Source organism: Cavia porcellus, unplaced genomic scaffold, assembly GCF_034190915.1.
Source record: "Cavia porcellus strain 051 isolate PalLab524CR breed Dunkin Hartley unplaced genomic scaffold, mCavPor4.1 scaffold_10, whole genome shotgun sequence".
Lineage (NCBI taxonomy): Eukaryota > Metazoa > Chordata > Mammalia > Rodentia > Caviidae > Cavia > Cavia porcellus.
The window spans coordinates 16,068,267-16,083,625 of NW_026947493.1; the positions used below are offsets into that span (position 1 = coordinate 16,068,267).

The 15,359-nt window shown below is 38.6% G+C and overlaps 1 pseudogene; it reads right to left on the reverse strand.

The window, feature by feature from the left end:
* Positions 1-11,591: 11,591 nt before the first annotated feature.
* The window catches only part of LOC111754622 (anaphase-promoting complex subunit 7-like), a 46,622-nt pseudogene continuing 42,854 nt past the window's right edge, over positions 11,592-15,359 (reverse strand).

The window sequence follows — 15,359 nt, forward strand, 5'->3', positions numbered from 1 at the left end:
TATAGATCCTCTTATCATCTTCTAGCCTTTGTATTGTTGCTGTTTGTTTTTTTGTTATTTTTAAGACGTTTTTCATTTCATTCTCCCATATTACAAATCTGCCCTCCAGTACAGATAATCTATCCTTAGTTTCTTTCAAGCTGTTATGCCAGTTTTCAATAGTTTTTAGTTTCCTGGTAATCTCTTTGAACCTGCTTCATGTATTCTATGTTTCCTCTATTTTCTCCATCAAACAATTCTCCCCCTGTTTTCTGTTCTTCCATAAGGACATAACAATATAACAATACAGGTCAAAGCATGACTGTTTCAGCAACCTACTGCTTCACAACCAAATAACTCGACTTAATAGTAGTTACCATAGTGTCTGTCTTTTTCCTTGAAATATTTGAATAAAACTTCGTATACTATAGCTTCAAATATTTCCATATCAAGAAGCCCAGAATAAAGCCTTTCCAATTAATAAGTGAAAACTTTATAAGGCTTCAAGTCCACATAGGGGAATCATGATTACCACATACTTTTATATATTTGAATCATTATTTACATTAGGGAAACTATTTGGTATTCACACGTGCGAGATTGATTTATTTCACTTATGAGTATGGTCTCAAGCTGCGCCCATTTATTGATAAATATCTCAATGTGATCCTTCTTTATAGCTGAGTAATACTCCATTGTATAGAAATAACCACAGCTTTTTTATCCATTCCTCAGTTGGTGGACACTTGGGTTGTTTCCAAGATCTGGCTATTACAAATTGTGCTGCTATAAACATAGGTGCACATATATCACTGTGGTATGATGCTTTCAGTTCTTCTGGGAATATGCCTAGAAGTGGAATAGCTGGAATAAGTGGGACTTCCAATCCCAGCTTTTTGAGAAATCTCCAGACTGACTTCCACAAAGGTTATACCAGTCTATACTCCCACCAACAGTGTAGGAGACTACCTTTTTCCCCACAGCCTCTCCAGCATTTGTTGTTGTTGGTTTTCTTGATCCTGGCCATTCTTTCAGGAGTGAGATTGTATCTCACTGTGTTTTTAATTTGCATTTCTCTAATGACCAATGATGATGAACATTTTTTTCATGTATTTATTTGCCATTTGTATTTCTTCATCTGAGAAGTGCATATTCATCTCAGATGCCCATTTTTGGACTGGATCTTTGAATTTTGGGGTCTGAGTGTTTTTTAATTCTTTATATGTTTTAGACAAGAGTCCCTTGTCTGAGAGAGAGTTCACTAAAATCTTTTCCCAGTTTGTGGGTTTTCTTTTCACAATGCTGGAGATTTCTTTTGACATGCAGAAACTTTTTAATAAGAAGTGGTCCCAGTTATTGATTCTGGGAAGTATTTCCCGTGCAGTTTGAGTCCTGTTCATGAATTCTCTACCTACTCCTATGTCTTCAAGGTTTCTACCCAATTTGTCTTCCAATAGATTTAGTGTTTCTGTTTTAATATTCAGATCTTTGACCCATTTAGATTTTAACTTAGTACATGGTGATAGGCATGGGTCTAGCTTTAGTTTTTGGCAAATGGAGAGCCAGTTTTTCCAGCACCATTTATTAAAGAGACTGTCATTCTTCCAGTGAACCTGCTTGGCTCCTTTATCAAAGATAAGGTGGTTTAGTGTGTTTTTAGTTGTGATTGTATCTTCTAATCTATTCCATTGATCTTCAGCTCTGTTTTGATTCCAGTACCATGTTGATTTTACTACTGTTGCTTTGTAGTATAACTTCAAGTCAGGGATTGTGATGCCTCCTGCCTTGCTTTTGCTGCTTAGAATTGCCTTTGCTATTCTAGGTCTCTTCTGGTTCCAGATGAATTTTAGGAGTGATTTCTCTAGATCTATAAGGTATGTTGATGGTATTTTTATTGGGATTGCATTGAATCTGTATAACAGTTTTGGCAGAATGGCCATTTTCACACTGTTTGTTCTTCCTATCCATGAGCAAGGGATGTCTTTCCATTTTCTGAGATCATCTTCAATTTCTTTTTTCAGTGTATTATAATTTTTCCTGTGTAGGTCTTTCACTTCTTTCGTAAGAGTAATTCCTAAATATTTCATTTTTTTGCTTGCTAATGTGAAGAATGTGGAGCCTACTGGGTCTTAGTCAGTGGCGTCACGCAGGCCAGGCACTCCCCACCAATCCCGCTTGAGAGGGGAATATGTGACTAAAATTACTGCAGCATCCTGTTCCGGCAAGTCTGCCCTGTCCCAGTATGTCCTTTGCTGAAGTCTCCTACTCTAAGGAAGGGTCCCCGTTCCACTCACTCACCGTAGGTCAATGCAGGGCTCCCGGCCAGTCCCACTCTCAACTCCATTCACTGCCTCCCACTCTCAGAGCTTTCGCACCTCTCTCGTGCTGATTGGGACGCAGCAGTGGCTGCAGGAAATTCAAATCGCAGCTTCCAGTGGCGCAGGGGCCAGCTTCCGCGCTGAGAGCTTATCTGTTCCTGTTATACCACTGGGATTGTGTTTCCAGTTGGTTTCTCTTAGTTTAGTTCATTCCTGGGTCAGCAAAGTATATTTCCCCTTGCTTAGGATTTCTCGCCTGACACCATTCCTGGATTTTAAGTGCGGTTTTTCAGAGAGCCTTCGAAGCTGCTGCTATCTATCCGCCATGTTCTCCTGGATTGCCCCAGGAAATTTGAAGCACCTTAGTGAGAAGAGAATGAGCCACTCATTAGTGAGCAAGAAGACCCACATGAGTCCTCTAATTCCCTGCAAAGAGACATCCGCCTCAGGCCCCCAGCTCCTTGAGGGCAGGGATGTCTGTCCTGTCCTAACCCATCCTGTGCAGCTGAAAGGAGCTCTGCACACTCTCCACAGGTCACCCAGAAGCCCGTGCATTCCAGCAAACCCCCCTCCCCCACGGTGTCAAAGGCATTTCAAACTCAAAAGTAAAATAGTATTGAGCTCCAGTGTACTCCATTTTTTTTTTTTTTGTTTGTTTGTTTCCAGGACAGGTTTCCACTTACGTAGTTTAGGCTGATCTTGAATCTACAGTGCAGCCCAAGCTGACCTCTGATTTGGTGATCTGCCTGCCTTCCCCTTCCAAGTGCTGGGATTACAGGTGTGCGCCACCACACCTGGTTGCGGTAGTATTTCAAACATTTCACAATATATTTTCTCTTTCCTGTTCCTTCCCCTATGTCTCGGTCATATAAACGTGCACATAGACCTACATAGTATATTATTTCTCTGAATATAAGAATGTAAGCTGACATCTGAATGTAGGATATCATGTCCATATACCCTTTCCTGCTTCAGTACGTAATTCTGAAGAAAAAGGGCAGCTTTTTTTTTTTTTTTTTTTTTTTTGAGACAACCTCTCTAAGCCTTACATTGCTTAGGCTGGGCTTAAGTTTGTGATCCTCTTGCCTCAGTCTCCCAAAGTACAAGGATTCTAGGTGTGCCCTACATATTGGGCTAAGAACAAGGTTTTTTAAAGAAAAATATGATCATGCTACAGTCAGCACATTCAGGAATATAAAACGTTCATTTTTTGTACATATTTATGTTTACTTTGTTTATTTTTTGTGGCTCGGCCTAATGTGGCCTTATGACAGATGCAACTGCTATCACTCAATTCCAGCTGCCAGCAATCATTCCCTCCCCATATACATTTACTTGGTAACTACATTATCTTCATTATTTCTGAGTCTGTTTCAATTGGCTTGTTAAAAAAATATTTTAAGGAGAATAAAAGCAAACAAAACAAGACAAAACAGTAAAGCTAATCAGAACAGAACAATGAAAGTGATACAGGATTTAAAAACAAGATAATAGGTAACAAGCCAGGGGTTTAGCTCAGCTATGTAAGCACCTGCTTGGCAAATGTGAGGTCATGAGTTCAATCACTAGCACACACACACACAAAATAGGAAATGAACAATGACTATTGTAATGCCTCTTGTTTTCTTCAAAATAGCTGTCCATACAGACATAATAAAATCGAACAAAACAAAACAGAATAAAACCTGTCAAAACAAAAGAACGAAAGTGTATTTTAAAAAGAATAAAACCAAATGCAATAAAACAGAAAAAAGCCAATCAAAACAAAATAGTGAAACTGATACAGGATTTCAAAACAGAATAATAGGAAATCAACAATGGCTACCATAAAATACCTCTTGTTATCTTCAGAATTGCTGCCCACAACACCATCAGACATAATAGAATCAAACAAAACAAAACATTAAAGCCTATTAAAACAACATTGAGTAAAACAAAACAATAAAATGGAGCAAAACAAAACAGAACAATATTGGATTTCAAAAACAAGACGGAAATTCCCCATATTTGCTATACTACATATTGTTATCCTCTTGATAGATGCTCAGACTACCAGCCTTAGGTCTGCAAGGTCAATCAAACAATGCAAGCATTAATTTGTTTTGTGCCTCAGATGCTATCAACCCAGCCTGTCCTCTGAATCATCTGATTGCTTACCAGGGGCTGGGGTGAGCGGGGGTATGTTATTGCCTCCCAGCCTGAATGCTGATGGGCTCATGGAAAAGCTTCTTGTTACTCCTCCCAGGCCCAGCATGGCTTTTGCTGACTCATGGGAAGGGAGAAATGGCTCCTTTCTCCTCCTGCGCCCCATATGACTTGCGCCAACTCACAGAAAAGGTACATGCCATTGGCTAATTTTTTCCCCCTGGATAGTGGTCATGTTTTCCTGCTTCTTTGCATGTCTAATAATTTTAAAATTAAATATTTGACATTATGAATAATATTTTGTTGAGAGTTTAGATTTTGTTGTCTAAGTAGCACTGGAGTTTGCTTTGGTAGGCAGAACACTTGCACACTGGCCTAACTTGTTTTGTGCTTGTTTCTTGGCTTTGTTAGGTCTGACCTGAAGTAGGCTTTATTCTGTAATGAAAGTGGAAAACTCACCAGCAAGGCTCTTGCACCAGTGCTAGGGGACTCAGTCCTGCTCCTAAAGGTTTCTGGGACTTACTGTGCAGCAGATTTACCCTAAGTGTGTGAAGATTAGTATTTAGTCAAAGACCGGGAGACAGACCTTCATGAACATTCCTGGGAAACTTTTCTGCTTAGCTCCTTCCTTTGTGGTACTTGGGCCCATGAATTCCAGAGGCCTTAGCCTCCAACTATAGGTCAGAGTTCTCCAGAAAAACAGACAGATAGGATACTTGGGTATATGAAAGAAGATATTTATTATGGGAATTGGCTCATGCAATTATGGAGTATGAGAAATCCCATGACTTCTTCAGACTGGAGAAACAGGAGAGTTGGCGGTATAGTTCCGTCTGAGTCAAAGGGACCAAGAATTAGAGGAAGCAGTGGGGTAACTCCTAGCAAAGCCCTGAAGAGCAGGGCCCTGGTGTAGGTCCCAGGGTTCAAAGGCAGGAGAACCGGGAGCTCTAGTGTCCAGCCTGAGAGAAGGATGTCCTAGTTCCCAAAGAGAGGGAGGTGTTGCCTGTTTTCACCTTTTTGTTCTATCTGGGTCCTCAGTAGGTTAGGTTATGACCACTCACACTGGCCAGAGTAGATCTTCTTTTCCAGTCTGTTGATTCCAGTGCTGATCTCCTCTGGAAACCCACCACAGCCACAAATAATGTCTTGCCAGTGGTTGAGATCCCCTACCCTTATCACGTGAACATAAAATCAACTACCACATTCAAAGCCCAAGTGCCTGTCTTTGTCTCCTCAACCCAGTGAGTCTGTCAGGGTGTGTTGACCAGTTTCCCTTCTTGGAGCCAACATCCAGATGTTGCCTTCAGGTGGAAACCACAGCAGTTGTGAGGTGGATGCCTTGGTCACTTTTCTTTTGTTGCTAAGACAAAATACTTGATGCCCAAAATGAAGGAAGGAAAGGTTTATTTAGCTTACAGTTTGTGGAGACCTCAGTCCCTCCTCAGCTGGCTCCAAGGGGTGGTGTGGCTAAGGGGCCACTGTTTCTGGCAGCTGCAAATGACAAGAGTGGAAAAGGGAAGATCATGCCTCCTCCTCTCCCTTGTATTGTATGCAGCCTACTCACCCATGACCGCATGAGGCTTTGGTGGATGTTTAAACATGAGCCATAATAGAGGGCGTCCCTTAGGGGTCACAGTCCTACTCTGCCCAGGGTCAACTGCTCTGTGTGGTTTTTCTAGTTGATTTCAGTGAGAGGATTTGTCCTCCACTATTTATTTTCTTTGAGTGGATATAGTAATCTGCACCCCTTCAATTGGTTAATTCCTTCCTGCTTGGCTTCTAAGGCTTAGTTCATCTACAGTACCATCTTCCATAGGAAGTCTTGGATTTCTCTCAGTGTTACCTAAGACTCCTTCATCTACTTATTTATGTTGCCTTCCTTTTCTCCACTCCCCACAATTGTGAGCTTCTTGAGAGCACAGATTACCATATCTCAGTATCTTCAGCCCCTAAAATGTCACTTGTTTTTGGAAATTCTCTTGTTTATGTTTGTAATAAAATTTCATCCATATATAGAGAAAAGCTGTAACTACCATGCCATATATTTATTTTTTTCATTCAAAATACTTCTTGAGCACTTACTAGATCCTGAATAACATTAGGTTGTGAGGGTAAAGTGATGAGTGGTATTCTATTGTGCTTGCACTCATAGCCCTGGTAGTGTAGTATACAACAGTGATTAATAATTTATCCTCTCTCACTCTCCAACTGTGACAAATGATTTGAAAGAAAATATTGGGACCTCAACTGAGCATGCAGATGAGAAAATCTCTCTAATTTGGGTATCCAGAGTATTCATTCCTCTACAAGAGAGTGAAGTTTGGGCTTAGATGAGAGGTAGGAGACAGTGAGAAATGTGGCAACGGTTGGGAACACAAAGATGCTGAGGCTCAAGGACCATGGAACTTGTGAAGATTTTGAAATTGTCACTGTGGCCAGCATACAGGGAGCAGTGAGAGGACCATAGGCTTGGACCTTTCTTACAGGCCCTGCCAAATTACATTAAGAAATACAGCCTTGGGAAGCAACTGGAGGATTTCAATTAGGGAAAAATGTAAGGCTTATAATTGAAAACAGCTGTTTGGACATTGCGTAGGAAGACAAGCACAAATCACTTTGATATCCAAGTGATTTAAAGCTAAAGCCCAAATCCTGGGGAATGGCAAGCTATTTTAAGGTATTCTGCTTCAACCTGACTAATAATACGTTGAGATTGCAAAGCGTCTCAGTTTGAGAGAAGTTAAAAAGCATACAATGAGTAGTCAGTACAGTATTATTTGTTTCAGAGTCAAAGGACGTATATGTATTTCTAACTGGAAGCTTTTCTGTTAGACAGAAACTAATGAGTGTGAGTCCAATGGCAAAACTGTATTGGGTGTAATGGTTTCTACATTTGTCAGTTCCTGCAAGATTTTTTTTTTTTTGGTGCCCAGGATCAAACTTACCACCTTGAGCTTACCAAGCAGGCATTTATGCCCCTGAGCTAAATCCCTGGCAAGTCTCATTCTAACTTGTGAAGCAATCTGGCATAGGTGAATTATGACATCTTTATCATCCTTATGGATTAAAAAGGACCAAGAGTTGGAGGGATGGGGAGAGGGGAAAGAGAAGAGGAGGATGAAAAGGGAATGAAGATGTGTTACATACAGGTACAAATTCCCAGTAAGGATGTGATCATTATGTACTGCAAACATATACTTATAAAAAAGGAAATAACAACAAAAACAGGGAAAAATAAACAAACCCACTATTTAGCATTTATTTTGTACTAGGCACAGTGCTAAGAGCTTTACACAGAATAATGATTTGATCTTTATTCAATTATTTTAAGCTTATATGTCTTACTTCACTTAATGTTATGGTCTCAAGATGCATCATTTTCCTACAAATGACTAAAATTTATCATGTTTATGGCAGAGTAATATAAATGTGTCTGGGGGATATTCCTGTATCCAATAATCGTCCCACTAATCCATATGCCTGTTTTTGTTCTAACAGCTGTTTTTACCCGTGTTGCTTTGTAATAATATAGCAGAAGTCAGGTATTGTGATGTATCCTGGTTTGTTCTTACTGCCTAAGTTTGCTGCTGCTATTCCACATCTCTACTGGTTCCCTATGAATTTTAGATTATTTTCTTTATATATGTGAAATACACTGTTAGTATTTTGACTGGGACTGCATTGAATCTGTGTAACAATTTTGAGGGAATGGCCATTTTGATAATATTGATTCTACCTATCCAGGAGCAGAGGACATCTTTGTATTTCCTGATGTCCTCTTCAATCTCCTTTTAAGAGTATTTTTCTTTGTAAGTGATATTTCACTTCCTTGGTTAGGTTAATGTATTTTATTTTTATTGATGCTACAATGAATAGTACTGTTTTTCATCAAAATTTGATATACACAAATACTATTGCTTTTTGTGTGTTGATTTTGTATCCTGCTACGTTGTTGAGGCTGGTTATTCTAAGAGTTTTTTGGCAGAGTTCTTTAGATCTTTTATGTAGAGTACTATGTCATCTGCACATCATGATAATTTGAGTTCTTCCTTTCATTTCTTTCTCTTCCCTGATTGCTCTGGCTATTGTTTTGAGTACTGTGTTGAATAGAAGTGGGAATAGTGGAAATCCTTGTTTTTTTCCCCCTGTTTTTAGAGGAAATTCTTTTAGTTTTTTCCCATTTAACGTGATGTTGGCCATTGGTCTGTTATAAATGGCTTTCATCAAATTCATGTATGGTCCTTCTATACTTATTTTCTTTAGGGTTCTTATTCATAAAGAGGAGTTGGAGTTTGTCAAATGTAGTGATAGAATTGTATAGTTTTTGACCTTGCTTCTGTTTATGTGATATATTGCATTTTGATTTGCATGTTTTGAACTGTCATTGCATTTCTTGAATGAAGGTTGCTTGGTCAAGATGTACGATATTTTTGAGGATGTGTCTACTTTCTATTTTCTGGTATCTTGTTGAGGACTTTTGCATCTATGTTCATTAAGGAGAGTGAACTGTAGATTTTTGGTTGGAATCAGTGATGTTGGCTTCCATAAAAGAATTTGAAAGCAGCCTGTCCCTTATAATTTTTTTGAAGAATTTGAGGAGTACAGGTACTATAACATCCTTAAAATTTTGTAGGACTCAGAAATGAGTCTGTCGGATCCTGGGCTTTTTATTAAGTGGTAGATTCTTTATTACTGTCTCAATTTCATTGCTTGTTATTGGATTGTTCAGCATTTTTGTCTCCTAGTGTTAGCTTTGGTAATTTATATAGGCCTAGCAATCCATCTATTCAAAAACTTTTAATTTGTTGGAATACAATTTTTTGTAATAGTTACTATGTTCTGGAGTTTTATAGTGTCTTGTGATTTCATCTTTTTCACTTCTAATTGCATTGATGTGAGTCTTTTTTCTCTTTTTCTTGGTAAGTTTAGCTAAGGGTTTATTTTGTTATTTTTTCAAAGGGCCAGCTCTTCAATTCATTGGTTCTTTGTAATTCTTTTTGTCTTGATTTAATTGATATCTGCTCTACTCTTTGCTTTTCCTCCTTAATTTCAGTTTGGGCTTGGATTGTTGTTGTTTTCCAAGTGTCTTAAACTTCTTTATATGATTATTTATTTGATGTTTCTGTGTTATCCTAATGTAAGCTTTGATTGCAATGAACTTCCCTCATAGGACTGCATTCATGGTGTCTCAGAGGTTTTGATTGGTTATTATTATAGGCATTGGCATTAATTTCCAGAAATTTAAATATTTCTTCTGTGTTGTCTTCTGTGACCTATTGGTTATTTAAGAGTGTGTTATTAATTTTCTAGGTGCTTCCTCATTTTCCATGATTTCTTCTGCCACTGTTTTCTATTTCCATTGTGCAGTAGTTTGATAGTACACATGGGGGGGTGACTGTGATTCTTTTATGTTTATTTAAGCAGGCTTTATGGACTAATTTGGAGAAAGAACTGTGCACTGCAAAAAACAATGTATGTCCTGTTGTGGGATGGAATACTCTGTGTATATCTATTAACTCCGTATGTTCAAGGGTGTGGCTCAGTTCTGATATTTCTTTATTGATTTTTTTTTGTTTAGTTGATCTATCTCTCTGAAAGTAGAGTGTTAACATCCTCCACTATGATTGTGTATTTATTTGATCTTTTATGCTCTTCAGTGTTTGTTTTATGAAGATAGATGCTCCAGTATTTGATGCAGAAATATTTATAATTGTTATCTCTTCTTGTTGGATTCTTCTCTTATATGTAGTGACCTTCATTGTTTCTGATACATTAGTTTTAGCTTGAAGTTTACCATGCTCAAGATTAAAATTGCTACCTCTGCTTGTTTTGAGGATTCTGAAATACTGTTTTTCACTCTTTGAGTTTTAGTCTATAGGTATCTGTTTGGATTAGATCAATTTCTTGACTGAAATGGACTGCTGGATTCTGTTTTTTCATCTAGTTTGCCAATTTGTGTCTTTTAACTGGAGAGTTGAAGTCATTAACATTGAGAGATACTACTGAGATGTATTGATTATTCACTATTATTGCAGTCTTTCTCTGTTTTTCTTTTACTGCTTTTTTTGTGGAAAAAACACTATGTAATACAGGCTGGCTATGTAATGAGGCAATCCTCCTGCCTCAGCCTCCCAGAGTGCTGGGATTACAGGCATGTGCTTCCACACCCAGCTCCTATCATTTTTTGGACGATCATCATTCTTTCTAGAGTAAGGTGGAACTTCAGTGTTGTTTTAATTTGCATTTCTCTAATGAGCAGAGCTAATGAACATTTTTCATGTATGTATTAACTACTTGTGCTACTATTTCTGTACTACGATTATACTTTCCCATTCTTTGACCAGGTTTTTTTATTTGGGGAGGGTCCAGTTTTTTTGAGATCTTTATATATTCTAGAAATAAGCCGTCAGTCCAAGGAATAGCTGACAATTATTTTCCCATCCTGTAGGTCATCTCTTCACTCTGTTGGTTGTTTCTTTTGGTGGGCCAGAGCTTTTTAATTTAACATAACCCTATTTGTCTCATTCAATTATTTAATACTCAAGTAGTTAGAGACAAGGATATGTGTCACTTGCTCAAGATGAGAGCAAAGATAGCATTCACACTCAGAACTTGAGTTCTTAATTGCTAGGGTAGGTAAAACACAGGAATGTACCTAGAATACTTTGTTTGAGAAAGCAGAGTGTAAGTGTGTACTAGGATAACCCTATAAAAATGTGTGTGAAGATAAGGACAGGAAGATCTATACAAATGAACATGCATAGTGTGGTGTGGGAGTTATGTGGGAAATAGTTCCTTACACTATTCATCTACGGTAAGAAATAATTTTAGAAGCCATGAGTTCACAAATAATTCTTTTACCATTATTATTATTCTGCTTTTATCTGGGGGCACCAAGTGTGTGTGTTTCCAAATTCCTGTTTGACATTCACTGCCTCCTCTGCCTCCTCATTACCTTCCCCAATGGGAGGCTAAGTGCCTGCCATAGTGCGATACAGTCCTGTCCTCACTGACAGCTACGAGGTAACGTCCTAGGACCCAGTGCAGTCCTAGGTGTTCAGCGAGTGCACTGCTGAGCAAAGTAATTCTACCTTTGTGTTTCTGTTCTTTTCTAAGGGGTCCTGCTTTATTTTTTTTAAACTACTAGTCTTAATCTGGCCTCTGGGTCAAGGATTTTTCTGAGAGTTTTGGTTTTCACCTGTGTCACTGAATCATCCAGAGAAACAGTGGCTAAAAGCATAAGGATCTGGGCATTTGTGCATAGAGTTTTGCAGACACTGTTAGCTCTTACCATTGCTTCTCCATGTTAGAGGCTAAGTAATATGTGATGAGAACTTTGAACAGGCCAAGCAACAAGGTGCAAGTGGCATGGCTTCCTGAAAATGGGTTGTTGGTTCTTGGACTCTGCCTGGATTCCTAAGTGGTGCTCCTTTAAGTGGCTGGGCTTGGGCACTGTTACTATTCAGGTGAATGGCCTTGGCTTCTAAGTTCAGGGCCCAGCAGTAGCACTTGCTATAGAAGCTGTGACACGCAGAGATCAGGTATCAGGTTTCTGCTGATAAAGTACTGAAAAGGCAAACGCCTTTTTTTCTCCATGCCTCCCTGGCACTCTTCTGCCTGCAGGTTGCAATACACATCCATTCCTTTCATCAGATAAATATCCAACATCTTATTCTTGCGAGCTCTGAAGTACAGTTCTGCTAAGCTTCCCAGCAAGCCCCATTCTTTCACAATAAATACTTCTTCCTAGTGAACAAATGGTATTGATTGTTCTTGAGTTGTCCCTAGTGTGCACAAAAGTGTAGGCTTTGACCCCCACAGAGAATCAGTCCAAGCTGGGCACAGTCTGGATCACATTCTTGGTCACTGGTGCCACTCTGCACATTTTACAGGAAGGAGCGGAAATCAGGAAATGCATCCAGGGCCATGAGCCCTGCCGCAGGACTTCCCTGAGGCTGGCAATGGATGTGCCCTTCTGAAAGGGTTGCCCTTGTCATGTTTATTTTGAAGCCGAAGGGATCCCATCAAGTATAGCAATGGCATCTTCATCTTGTTTTAGCATTGGTTAGCTGTTTTATATTCCACTCCAATTTCAGGTGGAAGACCTGATTTGTACAGTAGGCGCAGGCTTTCCAGGTGAGGGTGTCACTTCTAAAGTTTTTCTTAGGGCTTTCTTCTGTTGTAAAGCCACGCTATTCCCTGTCATGGAACAAAGACCATAGAATACACCAAAAGTTATATTCTGGAATGAGGAAGATAGCTTCATTACCAAGCAAAGAAAGCATGCCCCAGGCTGTTGTTACTGGCTGCAGGTACAAGCTGAGCAGCTGCAGGTTGGAGGGCAGCCCTGCGGCTGTGTGTCTGCTCACAGCAAGTCCTTCCTGCCCCAGACCACGCTGAGGCTGCGTGACTTGAAAAGCAGATAGGAGATTCTTAGGGAAGATTCCCAAAGCCTTTTTGCCAATCTTTCTGTTGTATTGGTTCTGGGAGAATCAGTTTGCTATTTTAATGGCTGATTCAAAATGTGGTGTTTTTCTTAGAATTTCATTACAATATAAATGTAACATTTTATTCTGGTAAAACTTATGATGATTAATATTGTATTGAATCTTCTCGAATGTAATATAAATGATCCTTATTAGTTGGGTTTCCTTGGTTATTAGTTCTCATTAGGACTTCTCTTGCGTAGTGCTGAGTTTTGTCAGATACTTTGGGATTCCTGATTGTCTGTGCACATTTATAGCAAGTTTAGATATAAAACACGGATCTCTAAAACCCAATACAGCAGTCTGTTTCTAGGGGTTGCGATGGAGGGGATAGAACGGGGAGGCCAAGTGCATCACACACTAGACACGTGCTGTGGTCAGCCTGGCATGCAGCGGGCTCCTCCTGTGGCCAAGGTTCCAGGCCTAGTGCTTTGGTGCACGGACTTCAGTTAGCTTCTCTCTTCCATATCAACAGGAACTCCAGCACTTGCTCTGTGAGCTCTTGCCCCTGGTCTACAGATATTAATCTTGGAGTCATTGTCCAGGAGGCAGATGCTTCCATCAGCAGAAGAGCATGCGTAGAAGGCAAAGTGGAGTCTGATGGGCTCAGGTCTTTCAAGTTAGATCCTTAATTATTATTGTAATATTTGGGATAGGTTATTCTCCATTTTTAAACATATGTTGATGCTAAGTTAGGGATTTTTTTCTGGGGTTTTAAAGAACTGTTCTTATCTCTATAGTGAATTTTTAAAAAAAAACAAGTGTTATGCATCAAAAAACATTTACTGTTTGAATGTAGTTTTTAGTAATAATAGCAAAATTAACATCCTATATCTGCCTCCTAGTTTAACATATCAGGTGTTATTGATTTCTTTGAGCCTACCTGTTTATACTCTTCTGAATTTTGTGTGAATGATTTCTTGGCTTTCATCCAAAATTTTGGGTGTGATGGTACAGGTGTGCTAGCCTGGGTGACACAGTAAGTTCAAAGCTGGCCTGAACTACATAGCAAGGTTCTATCTAAAAAAAATTATTTTGTGTGTGTAAATGAACTCTTGACTTTTCCTTTAAACTTTTACTACATGGTAATAGTTTATCCAGATATATTTTTATATGTATATAAGTATATTATTTATAATATATAGCTTACATATGTGTTTTTCTATTTGCTTATTTTTTGCTTCAGTTTGTAAGATTAATTCAAAACTGTGCATGTAGCTATAATTATTTCATCTTTAGTATTCTATGATTTTCATTTAGTATTGCAATTTATCTGTTTTATGATTGATGAACATTTTATTTTAGTTTATTTCTTTTCTTTTTGGCTATTACTGATAAATGTTCTTATGTGTGCCTCCTGGAGCCTGTGTACAAGAATTTCACTAGGGTATAGATTTAGGAGAGGAACTTGTAGGTGACAGAGTATGCTTATCTTTGGCTTCATTAGTTTTTTTTTTTTTGTTGTTGTTGTTGTTATTTTTTTGAGACAGAATCTCACCATATAGTTCAGGCTGGCCTTGAACTCACTATGTAGTCCAGGCTGGCAATCCTCCTGCATCAGCCTCCCAAATACTGGAACTGCAGGTGTGCACCACCATGCTCAGCTTGACTTGATAATGTGAATGGTTTCTAACATGGTTACACCAATTTCTATTTCACTTGCAGTGTGAAGTTCCACTTGCTCCCCATATACTGCAGCACTCATCATGGTCAAATGTAAACATGATTACTGGTTCAGTTTATTTGTAGAAGTTCAGCATTGTGGTTTTAGTTGGCAATTCCAAGTTATTGCAGAGGCTAAGCATTCAAATATGTTAATTGGGTAATTGTGTTTTCTCTTTGAAATGCTTAGTGTGTTTGTTGCCTGTTTTTATCTGGGTACATTAAAAATCCTTATTGGTTTTTAAATTCTCTTTATATATATATATATATATATAAATATATATATAAATAAAATCCTTTGTCAGTTATAAAATATCTTCTCCTTTGTGGATTATGTTGTCATTCTGTTTTGGATGATAGATCATTATTGTTATGGTTTCACCACATTCTGATTCCTCCCCAACTTCTAGGAATTCTTAAAAATTTCTGATAATGACACTTTTCATTTTTGCTAACATCATTATAAATTTTATAATTTAGGCCAGGTGTGGGTCTGTAATCCCAGCACTCAGGAGGCTGAGGCAGGAGGATCACTGTGAGTTCAAGGTACCCTGAAATGCATGGTGAGACCCTGTCTCAAAAAGATTAAAAAATTGTTTAAATTTTTTTCTGTTACTTTTGAGGCATTTAGAATATGACAGAGGGTAGCACATATGTTCACTTTACCGTTTCATCCAATTTTTAACATTTCTAGTCACTTAAATTGACAAAATTGTATATGTGTATACATAGATTTGTATGCATACAGCATGTTGTGTTGAAATATGTC